We start from the raw sequence: 9,772 nt of genomic DNA, 5'->3' as shown, positions 1-9,772 counted from the left end.
TGAGGTTGAGGGCCTCAGCCACCCTACACAATACCACTGCATACAGCGCTCCCTCTCCGTAGCCACGGTGACAGAGAGACAACATGTTAAGGTCAGGAACTGTGTCAAGATCACTGGCATCCCCCAGTTCCTCTCTCTAGTTCTGCTCAGATCCCATCTGATCAGTTAAAGGGTCACCTGACCCCTCCCAGTCCTTCTCCTCAGGTTGCCAATCTGGCTGAAAAGGGACCCCCTGAGTGAACAGGGGCACAAAATCCCCATTCGGCACCGGATCTGGCGTCGGACAACACCAGTCCGGCTCCGGGTCCACTTCAGGATGGAGACTGGGGTCAACGACGGCCAGGGAAACGACCGGCGTCGGTTGCAGTGCCGGAGGAAGCAGCGCGGGTGGAGGTATGATGAGGTCAACTGGTGCCGATCCGAATCCAGGCCTGGATCCAAGGGGGGCCTGCGGCGCCGTGGCAGGAGCAGACGTTGGAGGAGGCCTCGGCCCCCCAACCGAGTCCGTGGGTCCCAAAGTCATGCCGGCGGGTTCGGGCCGCCCAAAGATGGCATGCATCGCTTCGTAGAACGTACGAAGTTGGGTGGGAGTCGCACCAGGTCCCGGAAAGGGAGGGAAGTCTGGAGGCGACTCTTCGGGTTCCACGCGCGGAGCCGCACCGCCCGCATCCCTCATCGCGTCAGCCGACCAATGGGGAGAAGTCAAAGAGCGACGATGCTTCTTCGACTTCTTTTTGTGCTTTGAATAACCTGAACCCGAGTGCGAAGAATTCGATGACTTGGACGAGTGGCGATGGCTCAGCGACCTGTCCATCTACCTACCTCGCGACCGGGACCTCGAACGGCACAGAGCCGAATGCCGGCGCTCAAGCGGCTTTCGGGATTGCTCCTGCAAAGCCTTCGGCGTCATCGACCGGCAGTCGGAGCATGACTTGGGGTTGTGGTCGCGCTCCAGGCAAAAGAGACACACACAGTGTGAATCCGTAACCGACATCGGTTGGGGACAGGAGCGGCATCCCTTGTGCACCAGGAGTCATAGACTCAAAAAAGACGTCGTCAAAAGTCGAGAAAAAGTCAGTCAAAAGGTGACTGGAGGTACCGCTCTCTCAGGATCTGCGCTGGCTGGCGCAGAAAAAGAAAGAACTGACGTCAGTGCGCGAGGGCGCTGTCTAAGTAAACAAGTTACTTACCTTCGGTAACAATGTATCTGGTAGAGACATAGTCTAGCCACAGATTCCTTAACTTAGAATATTCCCAGGTGTCAGACTGGTCCAGAAAAGTTTGCGCAGCAGCACCTCTGCGCGCCGGGGGGCGGCGCCGTACGGCTCTGCCCTGACGTCGTCAATGGACACGACGTCAGCGGAGCCATATATGCCCTGCCCCGGCGCGCCAACATCAGTTTTCGTCAGAAGACTTTTCCGCGTCAGGACGCGAAGCCACCACCAAAAACGGAAAATATGGGAACAGTGTGCAGAAAGAGAGAAAGACAGTGCCAGGCACCGTATATTGTAAACTGAGTGAGGGAAAAGAACAGAGCACCACTCTAGGAGGAATCCCTTCAAACGTTCGATCCAAAAGCTCCCCTGGAGGCAGAAGATGCAGAGCATAGGCAGGATTGAACTCTTGGCCTGTGTGAGCCTGTGTCACCAGAGGCACAAGACTCACCATTGAGCCATAGCTCCATGGTGAACCATCACAGCAGCCGGCAGAAAGGCTTCAACCACAATATATGACAGTGAAGGACAACCAGTCCAGAACCCAGGAGCAAAGCAAGTACCATAAAGCGTCACCCAAAAGGAGATGTCAGATCCGAAAAATTGACCTGCTGAATGCAGATTGTCAGAGACTGCAACCGCTAGATTGCAGGGGAGGCAAGAGCCCTCAAGCGGTTGAAGATAGAAGGGAAGAATTAGACTCACATCGGACAACCAAGGGTAGGGGTTGTAAGGGCACATGGCACATGAGCATACCGTCCAATCACAAGAATGGGCAGAGCAGAGCCCTGAAACAGAATGTAGCTTCGTGAGTCTGAGTGAAGAGAAGACATCACCCCGCAGAGGAATAAAGCCACCTAAAGGGAGGTGAAGGCAAGAAGCCCAACCTGAAAAGATTGTCGCAGGAAGGGGAGGACGGGTGGGCGTTAAGTAATCTGCGGCTAGACTATATCTCTACCAGATACATCGTTACCAAAGGTAAGTAACTTGTTCATCTTATAGAGACGTCTAGCTGCAGATTCCTTAACTTAGAATAGATACCAAAGCCATACCCCCAGAGGGGGCGGGGCTGCGACTGAACCCCACGAAGGTCCAGAGAGAACCCAGATATCGATAACATGACCAAAAGAGTGTGGTCAACCAAAGGGCGAAACACAGTGGGGACAGAAGTGACAGCGCAGCCAACCACCAGACCCCCTAAGCCCTGAAGAGAGCAGGGAATCAAGGGGAGGCGAGGGCACCACAGTCCATCCAGAATAACACGAAAACCCCCACATGTAGAGGGGATAAGAGAAGGTAAACACCAAGCCAGAACGCTTGTGCCTGACTGAGAAATGCCGAACTTCGAAAGAAGTTCAAGAGGCATGAAGGATCCACAGTATCCAAGGTGTCGACAAGAAGCCAGAGCTAGCCCGAGCTAGCCCACTTTATCAACTTCGTAGAGGCGGAGAGCATTTTGCAGCCCTTGGGCTGAATTCAAGTTGTAACAGTAAAGGGCCTCCAGCTTCTAGTAGTTTCAGCATTATTTAAAAGTACAACATAGACCTAAGCAAAGGCTGACTTCGGCTAGGAGTCCGAGACTGGTGTCTGGATCAGATGTAGTACATGTGCCAGAGGAGTCATCAGTGGCACTTGGACTGAAGGTGCCGACAAGTACCTTGGGGCTGGGTTAAAAGACTGGACCGGACTCAGTAACGGGCCGGGAGAGAATCCAAGATGGTCAGTCTGCACCAGAAAGAGGCCCGCCAGTTAAAGTGCAACTGGTGGACCCTATGGCTATGTAGGGCCAGAAGGAGCTCCATTGGAAGCTGGTAGCATCTTGAAAATTTGCTGCATGGTCTCCTTTAAGGCCTCTGTGAAAACAATTTTGCATTCCTATTGCTTTAATGTTAAAGTCTCTGCATCTTTAACGTCACATTGTGCACTGATATATTTTATTATCAAACATGAATGTTTTCTTATTAATCTAAAGTGCTGCAATATGTCTGCTAAGTATTATGGCTGTAGAAGTCTTAGTAGATCATATTATTTGAAGTAGTACATTCGCCCATTTTCTGCATCTCACAATACACCATTGCTTCACTTTCTATACTGGCAAACAAAAGCTTTTTTTTAAAAGAAATTAAGTGAGCACTGTGCTTGTGTATTGCATTTCAGCCTCAAGGATGTCTTGCACCTGTCATCTGCTCATTAGATAACCTTCGCTTTAAATAACACGTTTACGTCATGTGTTTCTGCTCTGAACCCAGTGAAAACTGTACATAAAACGTTCAATTGTTCATGCATTTCTGCATTGTATACTCCAACTAGCCGTTTTGGGCAGCAGCTGTAGTCGGTTGAAATGACAATTGCGTCTTTATTACGTGCTGTGCTACTTGTTATTTTTGCAGTAAACGCTTGTTAGACTATGGCTTCACAATGTGTTTTATTTTTTTGTAACCCCTTTATCACCTCTAATGGTCTAAGAAATGTGAGACTGTCGGGACCAACCTCGGAACAGACTTGGAATCGATGGAGGCTGAAGAAAGGGCATTGAGTGCCGACTGTGTTGGTTCTGGGGGGAGGGGGGGGGGGATGAATCTAACTTGGCCGTCTTGAGCTTATGGCACGTGTTAGAGTTTGACTTACCACTACTGAGACCAGTATTTGGCATGAGAACTGCCCCGTGACCCGGAACAAACCCAGTGACATGAAGTGGATGCCAGGGCTCGAGTCGGGGTACCACGCGGGTGGACGGCGTCCCCCCCACTTATTTTACTGGGTTGTTACCGGGTGGACGCCGTCCCCCCTGCCCAAAAGATGTAGCCGGTATCCGAGTCTGCACCTACGTGCGAATGAATGCCTTTCAAATGCACCCGAGGCTCAGAATAATCTCCCCTTCCACCTCGCGCCCTCCCCTTGCCAGCCTTTCTCAGAGCCAAGCCGAGGCGCCAAGGCTTCAAGGAGCTGCGCTATCAACACGCCGAGCATGTCACTTCTAGGGACCCCGACAGATGCCCGTACTGCCTACGACCCGAGTCTGTAATAACCGTGTAATCCGAGGAATGGGTCCTGTGTATAGTGTGTTCTTGTGTTTTGAGTGACTGCCACTTATTGAAGTATTATACTTCTACTTGTATATATTCACGCATTTCAGACCGAGACCAGCAAATTTCGTGACAATTCCTGTTGTGACGTCACTTCCGTTGACACAACCTAACTCGAGCGTCCCCCCACTTCTTTTTTAGGACTTGTGCCCTGAGTGGATCCGCTACTTTAAACTCATTTATTCTTGTGCTGCGCTACATTCAACTTCACTTCCGGTTTCCGGATCGCGTTCTGGTGCATCAGGGCACACAAATGACTACGAGTCGAGCCCGGAGCCCAAGCATCTGAGACACATTGCTGGCGTCCATGACATAGGTCTGCTGCCTGCAGTTGCAGCACGGCTGGAATCCTGCTTTGTGGGGAGGCATTTTCCTTCCCTCGCACACTGTCTTGTGGTATCGGAATTATCAAAAGAGTGACAAAGCTGGGAGAGAAGCTAAACATCCACGTCAAAGGGCGTGGGAATAAAGGAACTAACGTTGGCATGCATGCAGGGATGGCATCGATATGCCGCTACACTCCATAACTTCTGAGGTGGCGCAAGGCCGAAGATGAATGAGATGATGCCACCTAGCGGGGCACGAGAGCTACTGCTTCAAAGATCCATGGACCCCATCTATACCAGGGAATAATCTACAGGCGAGGAACCGGCGGTTATAAGTTTCCATCAGAATTTTGTTGTTTATGGTGCCCAAAATAATTAGCAGCGCCTTTTGTTAAGCCTGCACACCACTCCCTGTGGTGTCTGTTGCCTGTGTGGATGCAGTGCTCTGCTCGCGCAAATGCACCCGAGCTACACCTGCGCGGGCCCAGAACAATGGCCGGTAGTAGGGAACAGCGCTGTTGAACCCATACACATGAAAGACTGCGGACAGTTTACTGGGGACCATTATCACGCGCGGTGACTTCTATGACTCTTTGGAAATTTATGAGGACTTGACGCATCATGATCGTGATGTTTGTTTTCGGACCTTACATCTGGTCATTATACACTTGCCTGATATAGGAGATTACCCTGACTTTAGTTCATTACATGGTGTGGATTTCACATTCTATATGCACTGACTCTTCAGGATTTTTTCATCAGATTCTGAAGTTTATACTATTAGTCGATAGCCTTGAGAAAGTCTTAGTACTGACAAGTACTGACGAAACACGTGTTGGCTGTGTTCTACCTTGGATATTGGTCTCTTAAAGAAATAAAAAGAACGTCTTCTACTAAAACCACGTGGACTGTTCATCATGTCTTGTTGGATTTTGGGCTGCCATATATGACTTCATGAGTTGTGAGATTGCTCCTTTGAATTTAAATGATTAATGGTCCTCAATACTGGTTATTAAGTAGGACATATGTACACAGATTAAGGGTGTGCTGTATTAGCATTTGTTCTTTGATTTCTAAATTGGCAGGTTGTTCCTTCAACTTGCTTAATAAGCACTCTTGGGTGGTGGGTGCTTCTAGCTAGCCAAGCACCCGCTGCATTTGCAACATTATTTCATTTTATTCTCTCACGCCGTTGACTTTGTTCTTATATTAATTCTTGTATTGATGTGCAGGTTTTTCCCTGTCAGGGAACACTACTACCCTCTTGTGCAAATTCATGAAAGACTGCGGTGTTGATGCTGTGACAGCTCGATTACTCTGCCTGGCTGCAGATTGGTTAATTCTATGAAAGTATTCCAGATCGAGTTTGACATCATGGAGATACTTCTTCATGAGAAATCTACAGAAATAAGTGCAGACTACTAACACTTTGCCACTTGTTGCGTTTGGCTGTGAAGGATCCATATCATCTATGGTAACGAGAGCAGCTCAACTCCTGATAAGTTCAGCATGGGTTTAACAGCAGTTTGTGAGCAATAGAACATGCGTATTTTTTATAATAAAACCACATGCAAGTCACTTATTTGGATAAAAATATCAGTAGGCTATATGATCGTCTCATAGGGGAATTGTTTGCTCACTAAACTGCAATCTTCCAGCCTCGCCACTTTGCTGCTATAAATGTACGTAGGCTGAGGAGATGTGCAAAGGAAACCACGTCCACAAGAAATGCTATTCTGACAAATAGTTTTGCACACAAGTTTTAACTTCTGTTGCACAAACGTCACATATAATAAAAAGATGAACAATAATCTAGAAGTAGCACTCCTAATACAGCTTTCATTTGTGAAAAATAATCTTAACTCCTTCTCATAACAGGCACACGCATAAAAAAAAAACACTGACGCAGATTAACGCCAATATTACTTTCCTTTTATTTCACAAATAACATGGCGTAAAAATGTACATAATTTGTTATTTTCACCAATGATAAAGAAATCGTACATTAAAATCAATGCAATTTTAGTGCTGATCAATGGATTCAATCATGTTAATTTACAACACATCTATTTTACATATTACAGTTTAGCCCACTTCTTTTTTTACACACACTGCCGGATCTCTTTCAGTAAAAACAAATAGTTTTACAATATATTAAATTACAAGATATGGGGTTTTGGGGATATTCAGATCCCTTTCATTTTTGCAGTACAGCAGTAAAGACCCATTACAAAGCACTTTTAAATTAAAGGAAGAAACAGTAACAAACAAGAAAGCCCCCAGACAGCAAACATATTTACAAGCATATTACTTGTTTCAGAACTAAATATGCCAACCATAAAAATATTAAACAACCAAGCCCTATAGAACTAGGGCCAAGGCCATATTTGTATTTAGTCTTTATTTTAAAAATATAAGGCATATAGCCTCTTAGATGATATATTTATACATTTTAAACACTATATTTCTAGGCCCCCAAAGAAAACCCCTAAATTCTTAAAGCAGAATGGGAAACGGAACCAACAGAAGACTGTTTGCCATGCATTATCCATTTATATTTATTTCGATATCTTATCAGTATCTCAGATGGAATTTGAGGTAAAATAAATGAGATATGTGAAAAGGGATGCTGGAAATGGATTTAATCTGAAGGGCATTAAGTTGAAATTGATCCAGGAAAATTGTGAGTTATTCTTTTTTATATTTTGTTTCAAGATCCGAAGATTATTCTGCCTAACAATTTAAATGGGGTTGAATATCACACCTTTTTAAAGACATACCTGCATTTTTTTTATGTTACATACTCCAAAGGCAGTATGGCCCAAACAATGGCCACCTGGGAACGTGGTCATTGGACTGAACGTACTTCTGTTTTAATATCTTGTTAGTAAACCTACAGATGTGTATTTATAATATCATATTTGAAACCACCAGCAATACGTACCCCAGAATTAGAAATATGTTTATGCACGTTTGAAGTGTGAATGGGTCCCCGAATGTTTACTTGTTAAAATGTATTTCAGATGGTAGGGACTGGTGAACTTTGAGCCAGCAGTAGCTCAACAAATTAAGACTGAATGAAGGTGTAGAATAATGACAGGAATAAAGAGAAGTAATTATTTACAACCATGTTCTAGTGCATAGACTGGAAGGCTAACATGAATGCCTGTAATATAAGCATTTAGCATGAACTGTTTCTTTCTTAATGTGGTTCCACCAAATAACAGTCAATTAACGCTGTATGTGGGTGAAAGAAGTAATTGAACAGCAGCAATGATTCACAAGTAGCCTATGTTAATGATGAACAATGCAAGCACCGAAATGCTGTGCATTCAACCAACAGCAACAGAAACCTAATATTGGTAATACTGCATTAAAACTCAATGTTGGGAATAATAGTTATGTATATCCATGGTTGCATAGCCATCGGAGCTAGGGGAATCGCGCTCACACATGCGAGCACCACTAAGTCTAAGACTGAATTCCTTTCTTTTTCTCGTTTTGGAACAATGCCTTTCAGGGCCAAATTATATTCTTGCCAGCAAGAAACCAGAAATCTCAGGCCTATCACAGAACATACATTTCCTTTGGTACTGTACCTGCTCTAACTCTTCCCTGGCTCTGAAAGATGCATCCATGTAAGATAAAGTGCCACTGCCTTTAACATTCCCCAGAAATGTTATTTGTCCTTTAAATATAAATATTACATATGCATTGTTTTTTCTTTAAAGATTGAATTCTGGGGGAAATGGCTACAGATAAAGATCTTTAAAAAAGTATATCCATATTGATATGAATGCCCAATAATATCACAGTTGCATATCAAAGAATTTAGGAGAGATTAAACAAAAAGAGAATATTGAACCAGGAAGCGATAGATGCTTCTAAACAATGGAAACTAATACATATAAGGATTACTTTACCTATTTTTTCTGTAGCCCATTAAAAAGATACTTAAGATTTTTAAAAAGAGCAATTATTGATGACCCATTATCCTGGTATAGGAGCAACTATTGCAACCTGGCCACCAAGCTGCTTTTGATGGTGTCAGCAGCATGTGGTGATAGTTAAATGACATGCATATTACTTAATGGATATAACATTAAGAATCATCTCCGTCTCAGAAGGAAACAGTTAAATGCAGATGCAATCAATGTAAAAACTATTATTCCTTTGAACTGCAGAAATGTATTTACCCTTTGTTACACAACGAAAAATGTAATCAGGGATATTTCTGGGAGATCCTTCCTTTATGTACCTAATGTAGGTAGGCAACACAACCTGACCACCAGAGAGATGGCCATGAAACTATACTAACATGGGTATTCAACCCATAACACCAAATTCCCTTACAAATCAGGTTATGTAATTGCCATTTTCTACACCCTGAAGAGCAGACAAACCTGAAGAGAAATTTACGATTGAAGTATAACCAACTGGTTTATACTGTCTTTGTTTCACTTTAAACGGTATCTGGGCCATATTGACAATGGGGCTGAAGCATGTGAGAGTATATCAGGTATACAATAACTTGATTTTCTTATCAACTACTGGTGGTCAAATGTCTTGCACAACTCAATGCATGCAGTCAGAGTATCACACATACATAATTATGTTTCATTGCTCTGTAAATTGCCATACATTTGCAGTAAGTTGGCTTAGGGTGGCAGAATAAGGTAAGGATGGTTCCAGAGGCAAAGAACTCTCAGTACTCATTTTCTTTAGGTCAATGTCAGGATAATTTTCTTACTACAACATAATTCAAAACTAAATCATCACAAGTTTTCACAACAGTCTGGAATAAGGAGTTAATTTACTTTGATGATTCTGCACCAAAGAAAACAACTTTAAACCTGTGCAACTGTTCCATCTTTACTCAAAGGGGTAACTTTGGTTGCACTACTCTTATGTCTTAAGTTTTGATTATCTAACAAAGTTATTATGAGATGCAGTCTGCATTCTTGCTTTGGTTGAAAGTATTACATGGAGTTAGGTGCAACAGTATGAGATAACACAGTCAATGAATTGTACACAAAAAGTTAACGGTCTCAAAATCAGCATGTGAGGTTATGGTCCAAGATCTGACTGCAACTTTGCCTCTCTGCTTTCCAACCTCTGAGGCATACCTACTGTGTTTTGAAGACAA

Source organism: Triturus cristatus, chromosome 7 (assembly GCF_964204655.1).
Source record: "Triturus cristatus chromosome 7, aTriCri1.1, whole genome shotgun sequence".
Lineage (NCBI taxonomy): Eukaryota > Metazoa > Chordata > Amphibia > Caudata > Salamandridae > Triturus > Triturus cristatus.
The sequence above is the reverse complement of the archived record's forward strand: the minus strand, read 5'-3'. Positions refer to the sequence as shown.